Genomic DNA, 26283 nt, shown 5'->3' on the forward strand with positions numbered 1-26283 from the left:
TACTGGCTTTGTAAGTGGTGCAGACGAGGTTCACCAGGTTGATTCCAGAGATGGGGGGAAGTTTAGACTATGAGGAGAGATTGAGTCGCGTGGGACTGTACTCACTGGTATTTGAAGAATGAGAGATCTTATAGAAACATATAAAATTATGAAATGGATAGGTAAGATAGAGGCAGGAAAGTTGTCTCCGCTAGTAGGAGAGACTAGAACTAGGGGATACCGCCTCAAGATTCGGGGGAATAGATTTAGAACAGAGATGAGGAGGAACTGCTTTTCCCAGAGAGTAATGAATCTGTGGAATTCTCTGCCAAAAGAAACAGTGGAGACTACCTCAGTAAGTATATTTAAGACAAAGCTGGATAGATTTTTGCATAGTAGGGGAATTAAAGGTTATGGGGAAAAGGCAGGCAGATGGAGATGAGTCCATGGTCAGATCAGCCGTGATCTTATTGAATGGCGGAGCAGGCTCAATGGGCCAGATGGCCTACTCCTGTTCCTATTTCTTATGTTCTTACGTATTTGCAAATTTCCCTGCAGGTTTACTGTTCCCGGTGTAGGTCATTGATATTAAGCAGTTAAAATGGTTCTGCACAGACGAGGTGTGTCAAAGGGCCTGTTTTTGTGTAGTATGTTTCTATGACTCTCTGGTTCATGTGCAACCCAACCCTCCTGTACAGTTCACTCTGAAAAGATCCCAAAGGTCCAAGAACCCGATCCCTGCCCACTACACCAGCTCCTCAGTCACACATTCGTCCAGCCTATCTTTCTATTTCTGACCTTGCTATCACATGGCACTGGGGGTAATCCAGAGATTACTAACCTCAGATTCCTCCTTCTTAACTAACACTCTATACTCAGTCTTCAGGACCTTATCCTTGTTCTGCTCATGTTGTTTGAAACAACACGTACAACAGACTCTGGCTGCCTGCTCTGTAGTTTCAGAATTTTATGTCACTCTTGACTCTGGCATCCGTGAAGCAGCACACCATCCTGGAACTTTCAAATTTCCAGTCAGCATTTCTTCCCCCCGCTGACCATCAATTCTCCTATCGCTATCGCCCTATCTGACTGCACCCTTTCAGAGCCAGTCACAGTGCCAGACTACTGACTACTGTTGCTAGCCCATGAAAGAACATCCCCCTCAACAGTATCCAGGGAGGTACACTTGTTCGTGACAGGATTGTCCACGGTGAACAGATCCATAGTTGTTAAGAACAGAACTCCTGCTGTCTTGAAGTATATAGGCACAACCTCTTCTGTTGGCTTTCTAAGATTCTAGGAGCAGTGTTCAGCTTATCAGAGCACTTCAATGAGATGATGATGATTTGGAGGAATTCATTCCACATTCTCTCAATATCCAAAACAAAGCCAGATGGCCTATTGGCTCTTCTGTGCCAGGCAATAGTGCCAGGCAATAGCAACACTGACAAAACATAGCAACTGAGGGGCAGATCACTTGTTCCAGTTAGGCATGATACAGACTTCCAAATCTTTTCTAACCCTAAGGCAGCAGGAGGACAGCTCCCAGGGGTAACGGCTTACTTCACCGCCAGAGAGCTATATCTGCTCCCTGACAGCATCGCCAATGATACAGGAGCAACTTGCTCACCTTGGCAGGGCTCTGTAGCTGAGTGCAAACTGCTGTTTGCATGCTACCATGGGGATGTAGACGGAAATGCAGAAATAGAGACTCCATCCATCTCCGTATCAGGATGCCAGCGAGCTCTGACTCTAGGGCACTGTTCTTGCTGGTGTTTCCCCAGACTGCACACATATTATGTGGCACCCCATAATCTGGAAATGGATCATCAAAGTATCAGCTTATTATGAGCATCCTGACAGGATATCAGAGGCAAAAAGAGAGGCATCTTTTCAGCAACAAACTGACAGCCACTGTAGCATTGTGACTGTGTATATGCCCTTCTAGAAAAGCATGAAAACCAAAAGGCACCAATAAGTAGATTTTTTTTAAACCATGTTTCCAATCCAGCAAATACTGTATTAAAATTGTTCAGCAACAAACACAAAATACTGGAGGAACCAAGAAGGTCAGGCAACATCAATGGAGAGGAATAAACATTCGATGTTTCAGGGTGAGACCCTTCATCTGGACAAGTTGTGCAATAGATTCAAATTATACTTTTCATCCTTGACCTTGTGTTTAAGTCAGCTGTAGGCATCGCAGTCTTTTCAGTAGCTGTCATTTCAAAGAACAACTTACTGCTGTACGCTCTCTACACCCATGCACGTGTGGCCAGGCACAGCTCAAAAGCTATCTAAAAATTTGCTGATTACACAACTATTGTTGGCAGAATTTCAGATGGTGATGAAAAGGCGTACAGGAGTGAGACAGTTCAGTAATTTAAGTGGTGAAACAGCAACAACTTGCACTCAAAGTCAGTAATATTAAAGAATTGATTGTGGGCTTCAGAAAGAGTGAGATGAGGGAACACACTCCAGTCTGCATTGAGAGATCAGAAATAGAAAGAGTGACCAATTTGAAGTTCCTGGGTATTAACATCACAGGGGATCTATCACTGGCCAACATATTAATGCAGTTACAAAGAAGGCACGACAACAGCTATATTTCATTAGGAGTTTGAGGAAATTGGTATGTTACTAAAGACAATCACAAATACCTACAGATGTACCATGAAGAGGATTCGCACTGGCTGTATCACCGTCTGGTATGGGGGGAGCGGGTTCTGCACAGGTTCGAAGAAAGCTGCTGAAAGTTGTAAACTCATTCTACTCCATCATGGACACTAGATTCCCCAGCATCCAGGACATCTTCAAGGACATGCCGCAAAAAGTTGCCATCCATCATTAATGACCCCCATCATACTCCCTTACCATTGTTACCAAAAGGGAGAGATACGAGAGCCTGAAAGCACACACTCAACAATTCAAGAATAGCTTCTTCCCCTCTGCTTTCAGATTTGTGAATAGACATTGAACCCATGAACCCAAAGTCGACTTATTTATTTTAATATTATATATATATATATACAGCAAATTTCACAACATATGCCAGTGATATTAAACCTAACTCTGATTCTGAACCTGCTCCATACTGTCACATGCTGAAAAGCCATAAATTCTTTTTTTTGTGCAATGCTTGTCCATTCTCTAGGCATTCTTAATGTACTCAAAGTGGAAGAGACTAGTTGTAGTGAGGTCATTCAGTCAGCAAGGCTATGTCATGCAAACTGACTTGTGAAGTTTATCAGGGGAAAGAATGGCTTTGCCAAGAAGATGTTCAATCTCTGAGATTAAATCAAAACATTGCAATCGCTAGACTGAAAACTAAGGAAATAATATGCGCATGCCTACAAGGCTGGGCAATGGTAACAAACGGATGCTCATTTAAATCTCTATGTCTGAGAATATATCTTGTTGCAAACCCTGGCAGACTCAGAGTTACAGAGTTATAGAAGACTACAGCACAGAAACAAACCCTTTGGCCCATCTAGTCCATGTTGAACCATTAAGCTTCCTGGTCCCATCAACCTGCCCGGACCATACACTTCCATACCACTCCTATCCAAATTTCTCTTAAACATTGAAATCAAAACTGCATGCACCACTTTCGCTGGCAGCTCGTTCCACACCCTCACCACCCTCTGAAGTTAATCCCCCTCATGCTTCCCTTAAACATTTCACTTTTCACTCTTAACCCATGACCTCTATTTGTAGTCTTACCCAACCTCAGTGGAAAAGCCCTGCCCCATCATGAGTATACCCTCATAATTTTGTATACCTCTATCAAATCTCCCCTCAATCTTTGACGTTCTAAGGAATAAAGTCCTAACCTATTCAACCGTTCCTTATAACTCAGGTCCTCAAGACGTGGCAACATCCTGATAAGTTTTCTCTGCACTTTTTCAATCTTATTTACAGCTTTCCTGTAGGTAGGTGACCAAAAATGCACACAATACTCCTAATTAGCCCTCTGCAATGTCTTATATTATTACAACATAACATCCCAACTCTTGTACTCACTATATTGATTTATGAGAGCTAACATGCTTTCTTTACGACATTATCTACCTGTGACTCCACTTTCAAGGAATAATGGATCAATATTCAAAAGTTCGTACAGTTGCAACTCCAATTCCTTAACATGGTCTGTTAGAAGCTTCAGCTGGATGCATTTCTTACAAGTGTAGTCATCATGGACACTGGAAGTCTTCCTGCCTTCCTACATCCCACAAGAGGAGCATTTCATTATCCTGTCTGGCATCCCCACTTCTCTAAATGTGCAATAAGAAAGAAAGAATAAATAATGAAAAGAATCTACCTATGATCTATGCCTCTCCTCACTGAATCCTCAATGAGCCAAGTCCTCAGATCCTCACTGTAACACTTCCCACTCACACAATGGCCGCTCTGCCCAAACCACTTTTTAAATTGGCATTGCCAAGAACCTAACCATGCACATTCCAATGTCTCCTTGTGAACTGTGCCGAGAGATTAAGATCAAAAGTGGTCATTTCAGTCAGCACTTCACAGGTCAGGATATTATGGGAGGGAGTCAAGGAGGAGGGATGGCATTACCAGTGAGGGAAAATATCACGGGAGTGCTCAGTCAGGACAGACTGGAGAACTTGTCGAGTGAGGCGTAACTGAGATATAAGAGAGGCATGACCACATTAATGCAGCTATTTTACAGACCACCCAACAGTCTGAGCAATTTCCAGGAACAAATTTATAGGGAGATTGCAGACTGTTGCAAGAAACATAAGGTTGTTATCGTAGGTAATTGACTTATTGACTGGAACTCCCATACTGTAAAAGGGCTGGATGGGAAAGAGTGCGTCAAATGTGTTCAAGGAAGTTTCTTTAATCAGTATATAGAAGTCCCAACAAGAGAGTGTGCGATACCTGATCTCCTATTAGGGAATCAGACAGGGCAGGTGACAGAAGTTTATGTAGGGAAACACACTGCATTTAGTGATCACAATGCTATTAGTTTCAAAGTGATTATGCAAAAACATAATTCTGGTCCATGGGTTGAGATGCCAAATTGGAGATTTTAATGGTTTCAGAAAGGATATGGAAAATGTAGATTAGGACAGTGTGTTTTCTGGCAAAGATGTACTTGGTAAAGTGGGAGGCCTTCAAAAGTGAACTTTTGTGAGTTCAACACTTGTATCTGCCTGTTAACATTAAATGTAATGATAACAGATGTTGGAAACCCTAGTTGTTAGAGATATTGAGGTCCTGGTAAAGAAAAAAAAGAGGTACATAAGAGGTACATAGCGAGTATAGGCAGCTAGGAACAAATGAAAGGCTTTTAGAGTATAATAAACACAAGAGAATACTTAAGGAAATCAGAAGGGATAAAAGAAGGCATGAGATTGTTCTAGCAAATGAGGTAAAGGAGAATCTGAAAGGACTCTACAGATATGTTAAGAGCAAAATGATTGTAAGCAACAAAATTGGTCCACTGGAAGATCAGAATGGTAATCCATGTGTGCAGTCAAAAGAGATGGGGGAGATCTTAATTTTTTTTAATTCTGGTTTTACTTAGGAGACGGACAGAGTCTATAGAAGTGAGGCGAGAAGCCATTCCTGATGAGGCCTCACAAGCATATTTTACTTATTTATTATTACTATTTATTATTATTATTTTCTTCTATATTATGTATTGCATTGAACTGTGCTAAGTTAACTATTTTCATGATGCATGCTGGTGATGATAAACCTGATCCTGCTTCAACTTTATGGACTCTATATAGATTATAGAGGAGGAGGTGTTTTCTGTCCTCAGGCAAATTATCATGGATAAATCCCCAGGGCCTGACAATGTGTTCTCTCGGACTCTGTGGGAGGCATGCAGAAATTGCCAGGGCCCCAGCAGAGATATTTAAATCATCTTTCATGACTGGAGAGGTACTAGAGGATTGGAGGATAGCCAATGTTGTTCTGCTGTTTAAGAAAGGTTCTAAAAATAAACCATGAAATTATAGGCCTGCGAGCCTGACATCAGTAGTGGGAAAGGTACTGGAAGGTTTTCTAAGGGACCGAATATATGAGTATTTGGATAGACGGGGACTGATTAGGGATAGTCAACATGGCTTCATGCATGACAGGTCATGTCTAATCAAAGTTATACAGTTTTTAGTACATTAGAACATTAGAAGATTCTTGCTAAGAACAGGCTATTCAGCTCATCAAAGCTTGCCAAATTCCTATTCACATAGAGTTTTTGAAATAACTATTGAGTTTAGATTTGAAATTCTCTAAGGTACTGTCTTCAACTACACAACTAGGTAGTTTGTTCCATGTGTCCACAACTCGCTGGGTAAAGAAATGCTTCCTGATATGGCCTCACAAGCGCATTATATAGCTTAAGGAGAACATCTCTAGACTTGAACTCCACTGAATGCATTAATTTGCCCTACATTCTATAAGCCTTCCTAATCACTGTTGATAGTGATGGGTCTACCAGGGCACCCAAATCCTTCTCATAGAATTCACTTTTAAACTCAAGATTCCCCCCCACTGCATTGTCTATTTATATCTAATATTTCTGCTTCCTATGTGTCATGTTTTACATTTACATACATTAAATTTCACTTGCCATTTATTTGCCCACATATAGATTTTGTTTAGATCTAACTGTATTGATTCTGCTGCCTGAATGTTACCAGCACATCCCCTAATTTTGTGTCATCTGCAAACTTTACTAGTTTATTTGCTATGTGCTTATTCAAATCATTAATATAAATTATTAATGCAGTGGCCCCAAAAACTGATACCTGGGGAACCCCACTTTTAACATTTTCTAGGTGTGAAAATGATTCTCTCACCAAAACTCGTTTTCTGTTTCAGAGCCATTTCTGCACGCATTTGCACACCTTACCCTGGACATCTACTTCCTGTAATTTGATTATCTTCTCATGGGGTTCCTCGGCAAAAGCCTTCTGAAAGTCCAAGTAAATGATACTAACTGCTCTATTGCTATCATAAATTTAGTTGCCTTTTCATAGAACTCCAGCATATTCATAAAACATGGTTTCATCTTTTTGCACCCATGCGGCTTTCTGCTAACATGCCTGTTCTTACCAGCTGCTTTTCCATCTCATTGTTTATTAATGTTTCCATTATCTTGCCTGTGATACACATTAAGCTCTATGTGTCTACAGTTACCAGGGTCAGTGCGGTCACCCTCTTATGTACCGGGACAATGTTAGCCCATTTCCAGTCTTTTGGGATTTCACCAGTCTTCACTGACTTTTGAAAAATACATGTTAGGGACTTGTATATATAATCACAGACCTGTTTAAGTACCCTTGGATATATGTTGTCTGTCCCCAGAGATTTATTAACTTTCAGCCTTTTCAGCTGAAGCAGGACCTTACATTCTAACATCTCTAAGTCACTTAAAACAACCTTATATTTCTCCACACTGGCATATTGCTAACATCTTTGCAGGTGAATATTTTAGCAAAGTAATAGTTAAGAGTGTCCTCTGCATAATTTATCACCCCATTATTATTCCTAATACACTTTACTTTCTCCTTGACTGTTCTTTTACTACTAAAGTATTGAAGACACCTTCAATCTTAACATTATCAGCAATATCCTTCTCAATCTGCCTTTTGGTAATCCAAATTTCCCTCTTAAATATAGCTCTCATATGGCTTACTGCTAACATCATTACTATTTTTTCCATATTCCCTATGTACCTGTCTTTTCTTCAATATTTTTATGTATATCTGTATTCATCCATGCAGTTGATCTATCATTTTTATTCCTTCTCCTGACCTTGGGTATAAACATTTTCTGCACTGCATGTATTACCTCTTTAAGGTGATCCCATTATTTCTCAACTGATTCAACATCAAGCAGTTCCTTCTAATTTGCCTTCTAAAGTCTTTGTCGCACCTGCTCAAACTTTGCCTTTCTGAAATTCAATTTAATAGCTTTGTTTTTTTTTTACTGATATACTCTCCCAAGAAAACTTTGAGACTAACAATGTTATAATTCCTTATTCCTAAAGGCTTAACAACTTCTATACTCAAAATTCTATCCTGATTGTTACAGAATATCAAATTTGACAGGCCTCCCCCCTTGTTGGTGCATTTACATACTGCGTCAAAAAAATATCATTCAATAACTCAATGAATTCACTTTCCGGTAATCCATTAGTCACTGGGTTCTCCCACTCAGTATTTGGGAAATTAAAGTCTCCCATAGTTACAACATCACCCTCAGAACTTGCTTTTCTAATATTCTGGTAGAGTTGTTTATTAAAATCACTATCAGCATGAGGGGGTCTATAACATACACCCAATGTTATTCCTTTATCCTTATAGCTCTCAATTCTCACCCAGATATCAGTGACGTCTCAATTCATCTCCTATCATAGGCAGCCTCATGTTTAAATTCTCTCTTAAGTATATGGAAACTCCTCCACCTTTACAGTCTTGCCTACCTTTACTAAATAAAGTATTTCCTTTAATATTATATTCATCACCAACCTTTGAAGTCAGCCAGGTTTCAGTTATTGTTTTTATCTCATAGTTATATACACTTGCATATAATTCCATCTCATTTATTTTATCTGTAATACTTCTTGCATTTATACAGGCCATCCTTGATCTATTACTGATGTTTTTCATCCTATTCTGACCCATTTTTATACTTTTGAAGCCTATAATTGGTTTATGTCCAAATATGTTATTCTCCACTGTGGTGTTTGAACGCTTGAACCTGGCCTGTTCTAAGTTACCTGCCCCACAACACCACCCCCATTCCCTACTTTAAGCAATCCTCAACTAACTGAAGAATACACCTGCCCAGTACAAATCCAACCCGTCCTAGCAGTACAGGTCCCACCAACCCCAAAAAGCACCCCAATGTCCCATAATCCTATGCCCCTCTAACACATACCATGATTTGAGCTACACATTAAATTTTCTAATTTTCTCCATCTTACCTGGACCGGCGTGTGGCAAAGACAGAACTTCTGAGAAGACCACCATGCTAGTTCTGTTTCTAAGCTTTCCACATAACTCTTTAAATCTGTCCTGCAGAACCGACAGCATACCCTTACCTATGTCATTTGTTCTGATGTGGACAATGACTTGTGGATCCACCCCAGCTTATCTACTCATCCAGTGAGATTTCCGAGCAGCGCTCCTGGTAAGTAACGCACCGTGCAAGACTCCTTGTCAGTACACACCTGATTCTCATCTGTCTTGTTAATTGAGTTCTCTACTATCACTACTTCATTTTTACAGGGTTTAAGAATTGGGAAGGGTCCAGTGGGGCTCCTCTGTCCTGCCAACCACAGAAAAGGTTTCATGGTTGTCATTGAGCATCGCTAGGTGTGCAGAATGGTTGGAAACTTCTAACTCTGGAGTTGATGCCCCCAGACAGTGTGTACCTCTTATTCTGCAATTCCTTCCCCCCACCCCCCAGTCACCCATCTGTCTCTTTCTTTCGAGTCTTTCAAGGAAGTTACCAGGAAAGTTGATGAAGGCAAGGCAGTGGATGTTCCCCACATGGACTTTAGCAAGGCTTTTGACAAGGTACCATATGGGAGGTTGGTCAAGAAGGTTCAGATACTCAGCACTCAAGATGAGGTTGTAAACTGGATTCAACATTGGCTTAGTGAGAGAAGCCAGAGAGTGCTAGTAAATGGTTGCCTCTCTGACTGGAGGCCTGTGACTAGTGGTGTGTCGCAGGGATCAGTGCTGGGTCCATTGTTGCCTGTCATCTATATCAATGGTTTGGAGATAAATATGGTTAACTGGATGTGCAAATTTGTGAATTACACCAAAATTAGGGGTACGTATATCGACAGCGAAGAAGGCTACCATGGCTTGCCGCAGAATCTGGAGAAGCTGGAAAAATGGGCTGAAAAATAGCAGATGGAATTTAATGCAGCCAACTGTGAGGTGTTGCATTTGGTCAGACCATGCAGGGTAGGTCTTTCACAGTGAATGGTAGTTCACTGAGGAGTGTGGTAGAATAAAGTAATCTGAGCATACAGGTCCAGAATTCATTGGAAGTGACGTCACAGGTAGATAAGGTCGTAAAGAAAGCATGTTGGCCTTCATAAATCGAAATACTGAGTACAGGAGAAGGGATGTTACGTTGAAGGTGTATAAGACATTGGTGAGGCTAATTTGGAGTATTGTGTGCAGTTTCCTACAGGAAAGATATAAATACGGTTGAAAGAGCACAGAGAAAATTTACAAGGATGTTTCTGGGTCTGGAAGACCTGAATCATAAGGAAAGACTGAATAGGTAAGGACTTTATTCCTTGAAATGTAGAAGACTGAGAGGTGATTTGAAAGAAGTACACAAAATTATGAGGGCAAAGATATGGTAAAGCTTTTTCTATTGATGTTGGTGGATGACAACTAGAGGTAATGAGTTAAGTTCAAAAGGTGAAATATTTAAGGGGAACATGAGGGAAAACTTGTCACAAAGGGTTGTGAGAGTGTGGAAGAAGCTGCCAGCACAGGTGGTGCGTAAGAGAACGATTTTATCATTTAAGAGAAGTTTCAATAGGTACGTGGATCATAGGGATATGGAGGACGTTGGTCCCGGTGCAGGTCAATGGGAATAGGCAGCTTAAATAGTTTGGCACAGACTAGATGGGCTGAATGGCTTGTTTCTATGCTGTACTTTTCTATGACTCTGGGACTCTGTGATTGGCTAAGAATTAATGAGTAGTGCCAGCAACATGGAATTCTCCATTAATAAGTCTCCTGATGTCCCACCAGGAGATAAAATAGTTTTGTTTGTTAAGTATTTGTGGGTTGTGAATGGAGTTGCAATGGCTATTTCAGTTCCTGGATTTTTGTGGGAGCCTGCAATGCAGCAAGTGCCCATGTTTAGTTTGTCTGCTTCTTTTGATTGAAAGAAAGGTCAATGAAGTTTCACACTCTGCATCATTATGTCAATGGCTTTCCTAATGTGCAGCTGTGATCAGCAAACTGACACATGGCATAAATCAGCAGCTGCAGGCTGGAATGATGCTGAAATTAGGAAGTTGAAAATAGGGGTGAGATTGACTTGCACTGTGAGAGAAGTACAGGCACATGGCTCAGTTCCAGGAATCAAAAGACAGATTTAGATAAGTGAAGTTCAAAAGTTCAAAAAGTTCAAAGTAAAATTATTACCAAAGTTCATATATTTCACCATATACTACCCTAAGATTCATTTAATACGAAGAAACACAATAGAATCAATGAAAATCCGCATACACCAAGACAAACAACCAATGTGCAAAAGACAACAAACTGTGCAAACACAAAAAGAAAAAATACTGATAATAATAAATAAATAATTAATATTGAGAATATCAGATGAAGAGTCCTTTAAAGTGAGTCCATAGGTTATGGGAACAGTTCAGAATTAGGGTGCATAAAGTTCAGTGTAGTTATCCCATCTGGTCCAGGAACCTGATAGTTGAGAGGTTCCTGAAGCTGGTAGGTTGGGGCCTGTGGCTCCTGTACTAACTTCCTGATGGCAGAAGTTAGAAGAGGGCATGGCCTGGATTTTGGGGATCCTTGATGATGGATGCTACTTTCCTGCAACAATGTTCTGTGTAGATGTGCTCAGTGGTTGGGAGGGCCTCACTTGTGATGGACTGGGCTGTATCTATTACTTTTTATAGGCTTTTACATTCAAGGGCATTGCTGTTGCCATACCAGGCCAAGAAGCAACCAGTCAGTATATCAAGTTTTTAGATGACATGCTGAATCTTTACAAACTTTTAAGAAAAAAGAGGCACTGCCATGCTTGCTTTTTAACGGCAATTACGTGCCGAACCCAGGAGAGATCCACTCTCCTTCGATCCTCTGATGAGGATTTGTGCATGGGCCTCCTGTAGTCAATAACCAGCTCTTTGGTTTTGCTGACAAGGAGTGAAAGGTTGTTGTTGTGACACCATTCAGGCAGGTTTTCAATCTTCCCTCTATGTGCTGATTCATCAATACCTTTGATTCAGCCAATGAGTTATACTTAACCTCACATTCATAAGTTCAGAGGTATGCACAGAGTAGTCTTGGATGTGACGCGTAACCAAAAGATAGGGGGTGGCATTAAAAACTGTGGTGCTTGGAAATTTCTCAGATTGGAAGTTGTAAACCTCCTGACCTCCCTGTCCTAGAGAGTGGTGGAGGCTAGATGACAGAATGAGTTAGGGGAACTGACACAGAAGAAGAATCATGATCATAGTGACTGGTGGGGCAGATCTGAGGGGACTGATGGCTTACTCCTTATTTTCTTGTGTTCTTGTTTCCTAGTACTTGAGGTTTTCTCACAACATCAATGTGAATGAAGATTATCTTGAAATGCAGCCTAAATAGGCATTGCTCTTCCAAAAAGTCAACCTCACAGCATGGTTCACCACAGTCTGTATTTGTTGCCAGCTTTGATGTGATCCTTCGAGTTGTCTACATTTCTTAGGAAGTATCAGTTTTATACTCATATGTTCCAGGAAGAAGAGGGTTAGCGGAAGAGGTACTCCATTGCAGCTAAGTGTTTGAAGATGCAAGGATGGATTTTTGCTTGATGTAAATAGTGTGCATACCAAGCTGTGAACATATAGCAATAGCGCTTTAAGACACCTTTCTGTGATAGAGATGTGACAGTCATTTTCCATAGATATACTCATTTGCATCTGGTCCCAGGACAGGTAAAGATGGAATCTGGGGCAACACTAGAATCTCCACTCCTAGAAATGGCCCCATAAATATTCTTCCTGCCTACTTGTTTTAACCTGCTCATCTATACAAAAAAGATTAAGACAGCCAGTAAACATAATTTAATGCTTCCCTCCTTTCCCACCAGCCCTCCACAAAATTGTAAGAATGCTTGCAATAAAGTAGCCTACTTTCTTTTTGATAGCTCCATTCAAGAGGGTGAGAACCAGCCTTAACACGTGCTTCAATATTTAATAGGTGAACGCAGAGGGGGTCAGCAATCACTTCCAACAGAGGCCGGATGGTCAGTGAACACTCCTCATGCAGGCCACCAGAGCTTTCAGACCAGGTGTGGCCACTTCATTAGATGCAGGAGGTACTTAGTGGAACCAGATGGGAAAGATTTATGACAGGGGTCCCAATCTGGAGGCCATAGATCCCTTGCTTAATGGTATTGGTCCATGGCATAAAGAATGTTAGGAACCCCTGACCTATGAGCAAGCTGTTCATTTCTCCATTGAAGGCACAAGCTTCTGGCAGTATTTCAGGCCTTTATTTCACAGAACTGCTATGGGCTGGAATATGAACACAGTATTTCCATTACCTAAACGACTCCACAGCCTACAAATTATTTCAGATAATTGAAAGTTCACAGAGCCGCAAGTCAGTAATTAAACAGTTTAGTTGGTTGAAGACACAAACAAGGTTTGGAAGACTCAGCACTCAATTATCTGGAAGTCAGAAAAACAGGTTCTTCCTACGGTGCTGAATATTACGAACTGACACAGTCCTCCGAGATTGCATTAATTTAACAGCAGGTTTAAGAGGCTTCTCCTCTCCTAAATCTGCACCAATCAACAAGGGATAGCCCTATATTAGTACCAATCCACGAAAGATGTATCATTCATAGATATCATGATGCTGACTGAATTACCTCAAACTTTTACCTAAATCAAAAAAGTGCTTGGAAACTAAATCAGCATTTACTAAATCAATAGGCTAACATCCCAAACAATCTTAAAACACTTCCTTAACTTTTGTAAGCTTGGATTTGAATGATAATTACCTTGCAGGCAAGAGCTGTACCATAGATCCTATCAATAGTAAAATTATCAATTGTATGTATGTGTCAGAATTCTTGAAAAGACAGGTTGAACATTAACCACTGATGTGAACTGTAATAGCTATTAGTAGATAATTCAAAATCTGAAAATTAATAATCTACTAAAATGCAAATTGTGTCTGTTTGCTTTCCCCTTGCGCTTATTCAGGTGAGAATAATGCTGCTAAAATCAGAACATTCCCTCTAGTCTAATGATTAAATTTAATAAGCTAGAAATAAGTAGCATCACTAATCAAGATGCCAGCAGGAAAGTACCAAGCAACACACTGTTGCTGTGTTTATGAAGCCACAAAGTAGCTATGCATGCAGCCTACTATCATGTACAGTCAGTCACGGGTTATTGGTGTAAATTACTAATGATTATCGATCCCAGCGCCAATAGTATCTGCAGTCTGCTGAGCACCTTCTTCCACCCCATTCAATGTCCTTCTCTTTCCTGTGTCAACTAAGTATATCTTCTGCTTTTTCTTTTCAGAGCAAACCAGAGCCAAAGATGCAAGATTTTACATGGCACCTTGTCCATTACTTCTAAACATACTGTAAGTAGTTGGACAATGCATTAAGGGGAGTTTTCACCGCCATAAAAAATTCAATATAGACACATTTGCAATCAATGAAAAGCAAATACTAGTCTTTTCATCAGCTTAATGCAAATTTCAATTTAACCAAAATTTGAAACAGCAACATAGTTGGCATACAGCATTCTTAACTTTGTGTCCTCTGTTTATATCTTTTTTCCCAGCCAGTATGACTTATTCTGGTCATTGGCTGGATGCACAAGTTTTGCTAGCCTTCACTATTGTGCCAGTGCAAGTGCTGGCAGGCACTCTACTAGAGTCTAACTTGGGAAATATTGAATAATGGGACAGCACAAATGACAAAATGTTTCACAGATTTTGGTGCTGAATTAGAGATTTTTGTAGATGTGTTGCAAAGTAGGAGAGGTATTCTGTATCCACAAGGCCTAAGAGAAATTGAAAAGATGTGCCTAGAAGGATAGCCCTGGAAGTCAAGGCTTGGAGCTAAGTGTGAAAGATCCAAAGGAAAGGCTGCAAGAGTTTGATCCCCTCAGATGAGAGGCCAGGGTTAAGGAGTGTACTTAAAGTGAGCCCAAAGTTCCCAACATGGAAACTGCTATTATTCCAATTATTACTTTTGAACTCTGCCACAATAGACTATGTTATTGCTGATGTTGTAGTGTGCATTGTGACCAAGTAACATTTGAATACTGAGTGTTGTCATCTAAGTTCAGACTGCCATTATGACTGTGGTTTACAGAATATCATAGAGTATTATATCAGTTCAGCGCTGCATCATGCTGCAGAATACTGAATCACATGATTTGCTGTCAACAGTCACACCCCGAGTAGAAATTGAGGAAGTGGAATATTTCCAGAGTACAGAAGGGTTGACAGGTAGTACTTACAGTCATCGTATGCAGTCAATTGCACTCTGCTCTATGGGGATGCCTACAATCCCTGTAAAGCCATTATCTCTTTCTGACTGCTTGCTTTCATCAAGGGAATGATAATTTATGGATATCAAGCACTGGGAAATTATTAATATATTCAGCTTCAGCCTGGAAGGAGAAAGGCATTTAAAAGTTCATTCCGCCCACAGTGACCTTAATCAATGTTGATTTCCCACTTCTTGCCCCACGTAGAGGTCATAGTTCTGGCTGTAATGTCCTTTATAAGCATTTTTGTCTCCTCCACCCTCCTCCCTTTACCAAAGTTGTCTTGCTTTGCACAATCCGCTCATTCTTCCCACTAATTAATCCAAGCCTGGCAAGCAATGGTTTGTGCAGAATCTTTGAGATAAGCACCATTACCTGCCACACTTCACCCTGCAGACTGTTTCCAATTGAAATAACCATGGATAACACCAAGTCATGGTGAAATTGTGAAAGAAACCAAAGAAAATCTGCTAGCAACTAACCTTCAACATGTGGAAGATACCTTTATAAATCTCAGGATTGAAGGATGTGTGGTAGCACACAGAGCTCTAAAATAGTTACATTGGTATCAAATTGGCATTAGACACTGATGGGTATGCTTATATACCACTCTACCAACTTCCAACAGACATTTACTGCTTACACACTATGATGTCTTGATTGATGTAAAATGTGACAGTTTTCCTCACAAATGCTGTCACTGTGGACGTGAATTTGAAGTTCCTAGGACATTTATTTTACACAGAAAGAGGTGCTAATGATCTTAATTTCTCACTGTTTGAGTTAAATGAGCAAAATATGACTATTAAATCATGAAAAGGATTAGATCATATTCTCCCTGCTCATTTACTTGTTAGTATTAAGATGTAAATTTACCTGTAAAAGGTAGAGTTCATGTAGCACTGATCTACCTCCAAGATTTTAAAGGTGGAAAGATTGTGTGAATGTCCTTTATAAGTTTCAGATGAAACAATGTACCAAAAGCTGTGGATATTGAATGTTTCAGATCTGTCAAGCCTTACGCATTAGGGTGTGAAGCTGATGCAATTTAAATCGTCATGCTCTCACACTTCCATTTCTAAATGTCATGCCAAACCATTGGTGCTGAGATTGTTACCAAAATTATTTTCTATAAAGAAAGAGTACCTCACCAATTTGTGAAATAATTGTTCCCTGTTATAGTAAGCTGCTTCTCTCTCATGCTTTTACTATCAGACTGATGGTGAAAATTGTTCTATTCCCATTTAGTGCGAGGATATGTTTGTGCATGCATATACATCTTTGTACATTTCTTTGCAAGTAAAAGTTGTCAGTTTAAAGGTGAATTTACATATGTTAATACTAAGTGTGCAGATGCAGATGGGAGTATATGGGGTCTATTAAACAAGTCATGGAAGAGAATTCTATGTGATTTTAAGCACCTCATCGTGAGCTCTGATTTGTCATTTCATGTTTATAATTTTCTGATTAACATTTTATCTAGTAGCTTTTTTAGAATTAAGGGAGATTTTCTGCTTCACTGCTCCCAGTAGGAAATTAAATTTAAAAGGCAAAAAAATAACACAGGCTTTGCATTGCTGATTTCATACATTGTGTCCTGAACAGATTATGCAAGTGCTAAAGTAGAAAATCTCTCCTATGAAAATGTAAGCAAAGGAAAAGGCTATTTGACTCTTTACATATGTTTGCATGTAATATAATAGCAATTTTTATTGCATACATTTCTCTGAAATCTCGCCAACATTTTAACAGTTCCCTTTTAAAAAGGATATCTAATTGTCTTCAATAAAGTTGCAAAAGTCTCAACATTATATAAGTTAATGTATACTAACTTCTACAAGCTGTATATTGAAAGACAAATATTCCACTTTTGTCATGAACTCCAATCCTAATTTTATTTCATCTTACTGATTTTTGACCAAGGAAAATATGCTTCTACTTAATCCCTTTCAACACGTTGATTAATTTGACTACATTTAACTTTTAATTTTGACTTAATAAACATAATCATTTTGCTTTACTATAGATTAAGAGAGATTACATAAACTGTTCATCCTGGCTTTCAGAAGAACATTGTCACATTTGCAACTGATCTCTCATGGAAACATGTGTCATTTGACTCTATGCTTTTTATGAACACCAAAGGCTCAGAAGTATAAATATGGCTTCATATAAAAAAGATAGATAATTCTTTTCATTGCCAGAAAGTATCAATAGAAAGCAAGTATCCAAAAGTCTTCCAACAATTTGCCAAAGAAGTGGCAAACTGGTAATGTTGATATTAGTAAGATAACTAATATCAAAGAGAAGACATTTCACACTGACCGATTTCAGCACATTGAGAGACTCTAGGTAGGGAAGAGGTGGTATCATAGGAGATTCAGGTGTTCATTCTCAAGAGTAATAGTATGGATCACATGAGTGACATGTATATGATGTTAGTATCTATTGTGGGCTATATCTACAATGCAAGCAATGTTAGCCTTTGCACCTGAAAATGTTCTCATCTGCAAAATGTATTATATATTCTATAATGTTTTAATTTTTTTATGCAACAATGTGTTTATGTGTTTATTGAAGAAAATTGCCAGTCAATAGACTGTGCAGTTCATTGTTATCACATTAACCTAAACTACTAGAAGTGCTAAGTCTGGCATCATATGGGACAGTGGAATACTAACACTTAATATGCAATAGAACCATCAGCCCTCTCTGTTAAAGGCTTTCTCTTTCTGTAATTTACAGCTTAATCAGTATATGACTGAGCCAACTGCTGGAGACTATCACAACTGTGCGGTGGTATCCACAGTCCAGTACACCCTATCCTTAGAGCGACAGCCATACATAAAGCAAGATTAGTTCTAACTGATCCTGCCACATTGACATACATTTCCTCAGATCAAATTACCTTAGTGTAACATCTTCAGTAAACCGTTTGCTGAGACATTATTAATTGCTTTCCGAACATCTTTTTTTCTGTATAGAGAAATAAACTGATCTCTTATGTAATGATGACTTTAATCTCGTGTCTCTATTAACATGTACCCATTGTAACTCAACATTTCTGCCACAACATGCATGTATTACTGACAATTGTACATATGTTATTCTTAATTGTAAGTCGCTTGTTTCTTCATATGCTTCCAATGAAGATGTCTTGGACTAATTGTAAGAAATAAGGCAAATTCCAAGCAGCCATGCTGCAATTATAGTATATGAAGAATTAAATAGTGGAAGGGGATTACTAAAAGAAATTTTGTTACTCTTGTAAATGAATACTGGTCTGAGGCAAGCTGATGACTATATATGACTGGCCATTTATCACTTGGTACTGTATCTGCTCTCATCAAATAATAAAATGCTGTAGTTTCACAGCCAAATGCTACACCACGAACTGGCAAAGTGTATTAACACAGGTTAAGAAAGGGATAACACTAGTCACGTGTACACCTGCCCTGGGCTTTCACCTTTTTCATGGTAAAACTGTTCTGATAGCATAGTGGCCGTCACCTTTTGATAGTGTTAAAGGCTAATTCTCCTGTCAGTGTGGACTTTCTCCAGCATGAAATGTAACCAATGCATTATGCTTTCACTCAGTTCTTCATGCAAAATAAGGAAAAGGAAGTGGGGTGGCATATTTTTTAATATAAGCATGCAAGTTAGAACTGTGTTTTCAGTTTACTCGGATTTGAATCAATCCATTTACTCTGATTATGTACCTTACATTTCATATTCCTGTTTCTGGAAAAAAATTTTAATATAGAGGATCTAGCAAGTGAATTTATACAAATTTTTGTGGAATGCTTTTGCTGTCAGATCCTGCTTATTATTTGTGGATCCATATTTTCTCAATCATTCACTTTAACTATTTGCTTTATTGATCAGCCTCTGGTCCAATGATCTGGAAATATTCCAAGACCAGTCAATGTCCCTCAGACTTTATTCTCTTAAGGAATGTAGATGAAAGCTTAACAACAAGCATGGATATCTACCAAAATACAGTCTGAGGAATGTACTCAAGGAATCCACATTAAGGAATTAAGTGTTTCTTATCAAAAACCGAAGAGTTGGAATCAAAAGCTGACTGTTCTTCCTAATTATTGCACAATAACTCACATGTTGATGTATATTAACAAATGGAACTGAAATGGATCTGCTATCATGTGTTCCGTAGCATCCTACCCTGACTCATAGGATATTAAAGGAAAATGCTCATATCTTTCAATAATATTGTTGCACTTCTGGATACAGCCTTAATTTGTCTTCTCTGCAGGCAGATTTAGAGATCACACACTGGATTGTTAAAACCAAAGGCAACGTCAGACTCACTTTACAAATCAAGCATTTGATTCAAAGTGGAAAAGCTTTTTCTAAAACGGTAGAAACAAATGTTTACATTGTGAACAGTGAATTTCCTGGACCTGGTTCCTCACATATCATCTCACATTAGCCTGGCTTTATTTTCAATGGACTCAATATATCCATTGGTTTATATAAGAACAGTAACACATCAATCCTGCATTTACTTTACTTTGAAACTGTCCCTTGGACAGTTTTAAATGCTAAAGGTCTGAATGGCTTTTTGATTTAAGTGAATGAAATAAATTTAAAATAACCTAAGTTAATTAGACAATATAATGACGTTTAATGGACCAAACAAGCTCTGCTCTTTTTGTACTCCACATGTTTGTTTTAACAGGGGGAAAAATTAAGAACATATACAATCTTGCTGCAAGTTTACATTATCACACTATGAAAATATCAGACCTATAAATAATGTGTAAGTGAAATGATAACTTGAGTCAGTCCTGGACTCAGAATTCCAATCAAATTAAGAATACCGATGTTTACAGTAAAAAGGCTGGACCTAACAGCTCATACAAAAACAAAAGCACTTACCTCTACACAGTGTTCACTGTCTGCTCAGACCACGTGTGTGGAAAATACACCTAATCCTGAAACGATGCTCTTTCTAGTAAACAGCAGTTGTCCAGCAGGCTTGATGCATTCACTGTACAGCATTTACTGAAGTGGAATGGTGAAACACATTCTCACAATCCCTGCTGCCTGCACTCATACAGTGATGCTGCAGCACCGAATGTCGAGAGAGAGAAAAAATAATACATATATAGATGGAGGAACAAAGGCAGTTATAAAGACCCGGAGTGGATAATATTTCCTGGGAGATTCTGGATTAATCTATTGCTTTAAACACAGGAAAATAGCTTTTTGTGAAACTTAAATATATTAGCTCAATCAGAACAATATCACAATTTGTGCTTGATGAATTCAGTGAAGTCCTATTTAGTTTTAATTTGTGAGCTAATGTAAAATAATATTCTCCTTTGAGACTCAACAGCAGTGACGTCATATGAAGCTTGTTCTATATATGGTTAGTTTTTCCTGTGAGTTGCCAGTAGGGTTTCATTCATCTTAGTTTATACTGTGAGGTTGCTGACATCTGGTGACCTAAAGAGAACTGATGAAATAAAATGTTAGCAGGACCAGATGTACAGTAGGAAAAATTATTAATAGGATGATCAATTTCTGAAACCAAAATCAATAAGGTTCTATTCTGATTCAACTCTTCTTAAAACTCTAATTCTAAGTTTTATGTTTGACATGGCATAAGGTATGGACTAAATATTGGCAACTTATCAAAATTATTGGAAGATATACAGTTGTCTTATAAAAGCCTTTCACTTTTCAGACATTATACCTAACAGTGTCAAATACTGTGTAACAGTTATATTTTCAAATCTATAAAGGAGGCATGAAATCTTAAATTTAATTAAAGTATGCAAGGACATAAAAATAGCAGAAATAGGGAATTTGGTCCCTCAAGCTGATCAAAGAGGGGCAAATGTGTTGGAGAGAAGCCTGACTAGAACCCTACATGAGAGAGAAGGAAAGGGGTGTCTTCAATTCTCTAGAAGATTGTAGAGTTAGGGAGAGCAAGGAAAGTTCTGATGCCCAGTCCCTATACACCCTTATCCCCCAGCAGGAGGGCATTAAAGTTCTCTGCTACATTCTGGACAACAGATACAACCAGCTCCCCTCCACCTTCACTCAACTCAATCTGGTGGAATTGCTCCTCACTCTCAACAATTTTTCCTTCAGCTCCTCCCTCTTCCTCCAAACCAAAGGTGTAGCCATGAGCACTTGCATGGGTCCCATCTATGCCTGACTTTATGTTGGTTATGTGGAACAATCCATGTTCCAAGCCTACACTGGTATCACTCCCCAACTCTTCCTACGCTACATTGATGACAGCATTGGTGCTGCTTCCTGAGCTCATTGACTTCAACATTTCTCCCTCCAACTTCCACTCTGCCCTCAGATTAACTTGGTCCTCCCTCCCCTTTCTTGATCTCTCTGTCTCCATCTCTGGAGGCAGTCTATCTATTGATCTCTTATATAAATGCACAGATTCTCAACAACTACCTGGACTATACCTCTTCCCACCCTGTTACTTGTAAAATTGCCAAGCTCTTCTCTCAATTCCTCCATCTCTACTGTGCCTACTCTCAGGATGAAGATGTTCATTCCAGAACTAATGAGATGTCCTTCTCCAAACAAAGTGGCTTCTCTTCCTCCACCATCAACACTGCCCTCAACTGCATCTCTTCCATTTTGCACATGCCTGCCCTCATCCCATCCTCCCACAACCACACCAGGGGTAGGGTTCTTCTTGTCCTCAGCTACCACCCTACTAGCCTCTACGTCCAGCACATAATTGTCTGTACCTTCGACCAACTCCAACAGGGCGCACCAACAAGCACATTTTTCACTCTTCCTCCCCTTCCCCCCACCTTCTTACTCTGATTTCTCCCCTTCCTTTCCAGTCCTAAAGAAGGGTCTTGTCCCAAAATGTTGACTGTTTATTCTTTTCCATAGATGCTTCCAGACCTGGTGAGTTTCTCCAGCATTTTGTGTGGTTGCTCTGGATTTCCACCAACTGCTGATTTTCTTGTGGTTGAGACAAAGAGTTTGCATATTAGATTAACAAGGGCACAGAGGCTGAGAGAGTAAAATTAAAAAATATTGTTTTACATATGTAGTGTAAATGCTAAAAACAAAAAAGACCTGTGCCCCTAGGTGAAAAATGACTGTAATCTCTACACAATTCCACCCAGCAATGAAGCAACTGGCAATCAGGAAATTTAAAAGAAGATATAAATTGATATTCAGTAGTTTTCAGAAAGGCTCAGATGACAAAGGGAAGAACATCTATATAATTTTGTTGACAGAAGAAAAATAATTATATTTTTTCTACAGCTGGTTGAGAATTGAAAATAAAAATTGCTACATACAAGATTAAGAAATAAATCCCAAGCAGAAACTGAATCAATGAATTCACAGATTTGTATTAATTAATTTATAAATTGCAAGACTAAGAATCACATCCAATAAATGCAGATTTAAGACTGAATGAAAGGTTAGTGCTGTGGTTATCAACATAGGCCATGTGGTCCCCCAAGGGGACCAAGCCAAGCCGGATTTTGTAAGTAAAGAACGAGTAACTGGATGCCACAGGAATTTCAAGATACATCATGATAAGCTTACTGTTTTAATGAAATATCACTTAAGTATATAAATACAAAATAAATGAATATGTAATAACTTTAAGGAGGGTGGGAGGAAGAAGAAAGGAAATTATAACCTGGTTAGCCTGGTGTTAGTGGTTGGAAAGATGTTGGAGTCTATTATTAAGGATGAGGTTTTAGTCTACTTGGAGGCCATGCTAAAATATGCCAAAGTCAGCACGGTTTTCTCAGGGGGAAACCTACCTGACAAATCTGTTGGAATTCTTTGAGGATATAACAGGCGGGATGGACAAAGGAGAGTCAGTGGATATTATTTAGTTGGATTTTCAGAAGGCCTTTGACAAGGTATCACACATGAGGCTGCTTAAAAAGATAAGGGCCCATGTTATTAGAGGAAAGGCACTAGCATGGAGCATGGATAGATGATTGGCTCTCTGGCAGGAGGAAAAGAGTAGGAATAACAGCAGCCTTTACCAGTTGGCTGCAGGTGACTAGTGGTGTGCAGCAGTGGTCAGTGTTAGGATCGCTTCTTTTTATGTTATATGTCAATGATTTTGATGATGTAATTGATGGCATTGTGGCCATATTTGTGGATAGTACAAAGACAGGTGGACAGGCAGTTAAATTTTGAGGAAATAGGGTGTCTGCAGAAGGACTTGGACAAATTGAAGGAATGGGCAATGAAATGGCAGATGGAATATAATCTAGGGTAGTGCATAGTCATGCACTTTGGTGAAAGGAATAAAGGTGTGGACTATTTTGTAAATAGGGAGACAAGTTAAAAATCTGAGGTGCAAAGGGACTTGGGAGTGCTCATACAGGATTCCATAAAGGTTAACTTGAAGGTTGAGACGATAGTAAGGAAGGCAAACACAATGTTGGCATTGATTTTGAGAGGACTAGAATATAAAGCAAGGATGTAATGCTGAAGCTTGTAGTATTGTGAGCAGCTTTGAACCCCATTTCTAAGAAAAGATGTACTGGCATTGGAGAGGGTCTAGAGGAGGTTCATGAGAATGATCCAGGAATAAAAGGGTTAATGTATGAGGAGCATTTGATGGTTCTGGACCTGTACTTCCTAGAGTTTAGAAGAATGAGGAGGAGAGCATTATTGAAAGGCCCAGATATAGTGGATGTGGCGAGGGTGTTTCCTATAGTGGAGGAGTCTATGGCCAGAGGGCACAGTCACAAAATTGAGGGACATCTATTTAGAACAGAGATGATGAAAATCTTCTTTAGTCAGAGAGTGGTGAATCTGTGGAATTCATTGCCACAGACAGCTCTGCAGGCTAATTCTGCTTTTATGTCTTAAGATCTTATGGACTTATGGTTCGGGTACCAGTGGAAAATAGCGCCAGCAAACAACGCTACCAGAGATGGTTCACGGAGCAATTCCTTTCACTTCTTTTGGTTTCAGATCTGGTTGTGTTAATGTTAGAGCCTGTTATTTACATTCTGGCAGGGTGGTTTCGGGCCAATCAGGTGATTTGGCACTTCGCTGGCTCCACAAGACATGCAGCATGGGCCCAGGAAGCCATGAGACAGGGTGCGAGCCCATAATTGACTTCATCCCTCTCTGATTAAAGCACCAAGGAAGATTAAAATCAACGAGGCAGGTATGGAGGGTGAGCAAGTGTTCAACGCCATCTAGCAGCCTCTCAGTGGCTTCTGCCGGAGAAGGTGTCTGCATGTGACAGTCTCTCGCTCTCCCTCACTCACTGCTCCTGAGGGAATGTCCTGCATTCGAGTGATCTATCTCTTCCTCGAAGCTGTCAACGGATGGTGCCAGAGCAAGGTTTAATCAATGCAGATTGGGGTTTTGGACTCTAATTCAGTTTTTATGATGTGTTCTACTTCCAATTCTAGTTCTGGACTCCCTTTGTTGCTAATACTTTTGGGTGGTTTTTGAATCACAGCAGCCTGCAGATATTGAGCACTGAGCTGAACTGAACTGAAATATGCCTTTTGATTTTGTGTTTTATATTCTGAATTTCTGCTTGTACTTTCTTGTTGCCATTTGCACAATTCTTTCGCATGTGGGCTGGGGGGGGGGGGGGTTGCGGTTGAGGTTCGACGTTTTTCCTTGAATGGGTTGGTTCCATAGTTCTTCTTTGTTTTGTGACCATCTGTGGGGAAGATGGATTTCATGGTTGTATACATCATACATACATCGATGGTAAACGTACTTCGAATCTTTGAATCTCATGTAATTTAATTGGGGCCCTGAATGAAATGAATGGAAAAATATGCTAGATGATGTGAATCAGGCAGCTAAACAGGGAGGGGGTGGGTGTGTGTGTGTGTGTGTGTGTGTGTGTGTGTGTGTGTGTGTGTGTGTGTGTGTGTGTGTGTGTGTGTGTGTGTGTGTGTGTGTGTGTGTGTGTGTGTGTGTGTGTGTGTGTGTGTGTGTGTGTGTGCGCGCGCGCACACGCGCATCAATCGCCATCTCTGCTCCTGCTTGACCATGCACAAATCACCGTTCACACCTACAAAGAGGTCGCCTGAGCCCTGATCCACATCCACCCACAAATCACAAACTGCACACTGGGCGGGGCTGCCTGCTGTTCAGTGAGTATGCAGCAGGAGGATGGTTCTGTTTGCCTTCCACTGACCCGTGAATGTTTTAATACTTATAAAATGTGACTTGTGCATTACTATCTACCACTAAAACTTCCATCAAATTTTTGACACTTGTCATATTTTGAAAGGAAGTTGGGGTGAACGTGAACAATGTTGACACCACATTGCAAGAATGTCTTATTGAACTGCAGAGTGACATAACAGATCAAGCAAAATTCAAACACAGCGAGCAAAATTTCTGGCTAGAAAGTGATATTCAAAATAAGTTTCCACATCTGTGGGAGAAAACAAAGTTGTCTTTTTATTGTATTTCCTACTCTTAACTAGTTGAATGTGGTGTTACTTAGGCTCTTCATATGCTATCAAAAGCTCAAACCATCCTGATGTTATGAAAATAGATGATTTTCAATTACCTTTGACCAAGTTGCAATCAGGTAATAAAAAACTCACTAATCTGCATCAGTCACAAGAATCTCACTAAATACCCGAAGTAACAATATTAAGCCCTTTTTCATTGCTGGTTGGAAGAATATTATATATATTATAAATAAAATTTCCTATTCAGAGCTTTGAAATAGATTAGTTTTTCATAGACACCAGTAATATTATACTTAATATAGAATAATACCAGCATTGAGCACATCTACACAGAACACTGTCACAGGAAAGGAGCATCCGTCATCAGTGACCCCCCACCACACAGGTCATGCACTCTCCATGCTGTTGCCATTAAGAAGAAGGTACAGGAGTCTCAGGACTCACACCACTTGTTATTACTCCTCAACCATTAGGCTCTTGAACCAGAGGAGAGAAGTTCACTTGTCCCATCACTCAACTGTTCCCACAACCTATGGAATCACTTTCAGGGACCCTTTATCTCAGGTTCTCAATGAAAATGTATCTAGT

The 26283-nt window shown here is 39.6% G+C and overlaps 1 protein-coding gene across 7 annotated transcripts in view; it reads right to left on the reverse strand.

Annotated features, from left to right (window-relative positions):
* dlgap1a (discs, large (Drosophila) homolog-associated protein 1a) overlaps positions 1-20334 on the reverse strand; it is an 811451-nt gene extending 791117 nt beyond the window's left edge. For all 7 annotated transcript variants that reach the window (XM_073043846.1, XM_073043853.1, XM_073043819.1 and 4 more), the window contains exon 1: positions 20150-20334. The gene's annotated coding sequence lies outside the window, so the exon portion shown is untranslated. The remainder of the gene's footprint in view (positions 1-20149) is intronic.
* Between the last annotated feature and the right edge of the window lie 5949 nt (positions 20335-26283).

The sequence above is a fragment of the Hemitrygon akajei genome, chromosome 1 (assembly GCF_048418815.1).
Source record: "Hemitrygon akajei chromosome 1, sHemAka1.3, whole genome shotgun sequence".
Lineage (NCBI taxonomy): Eukaryota > Metazoa > Chordata > Chondrichthyes > Myliobatiformes > Dasyatidae > Hemitrygon > Hemitrygon akajei.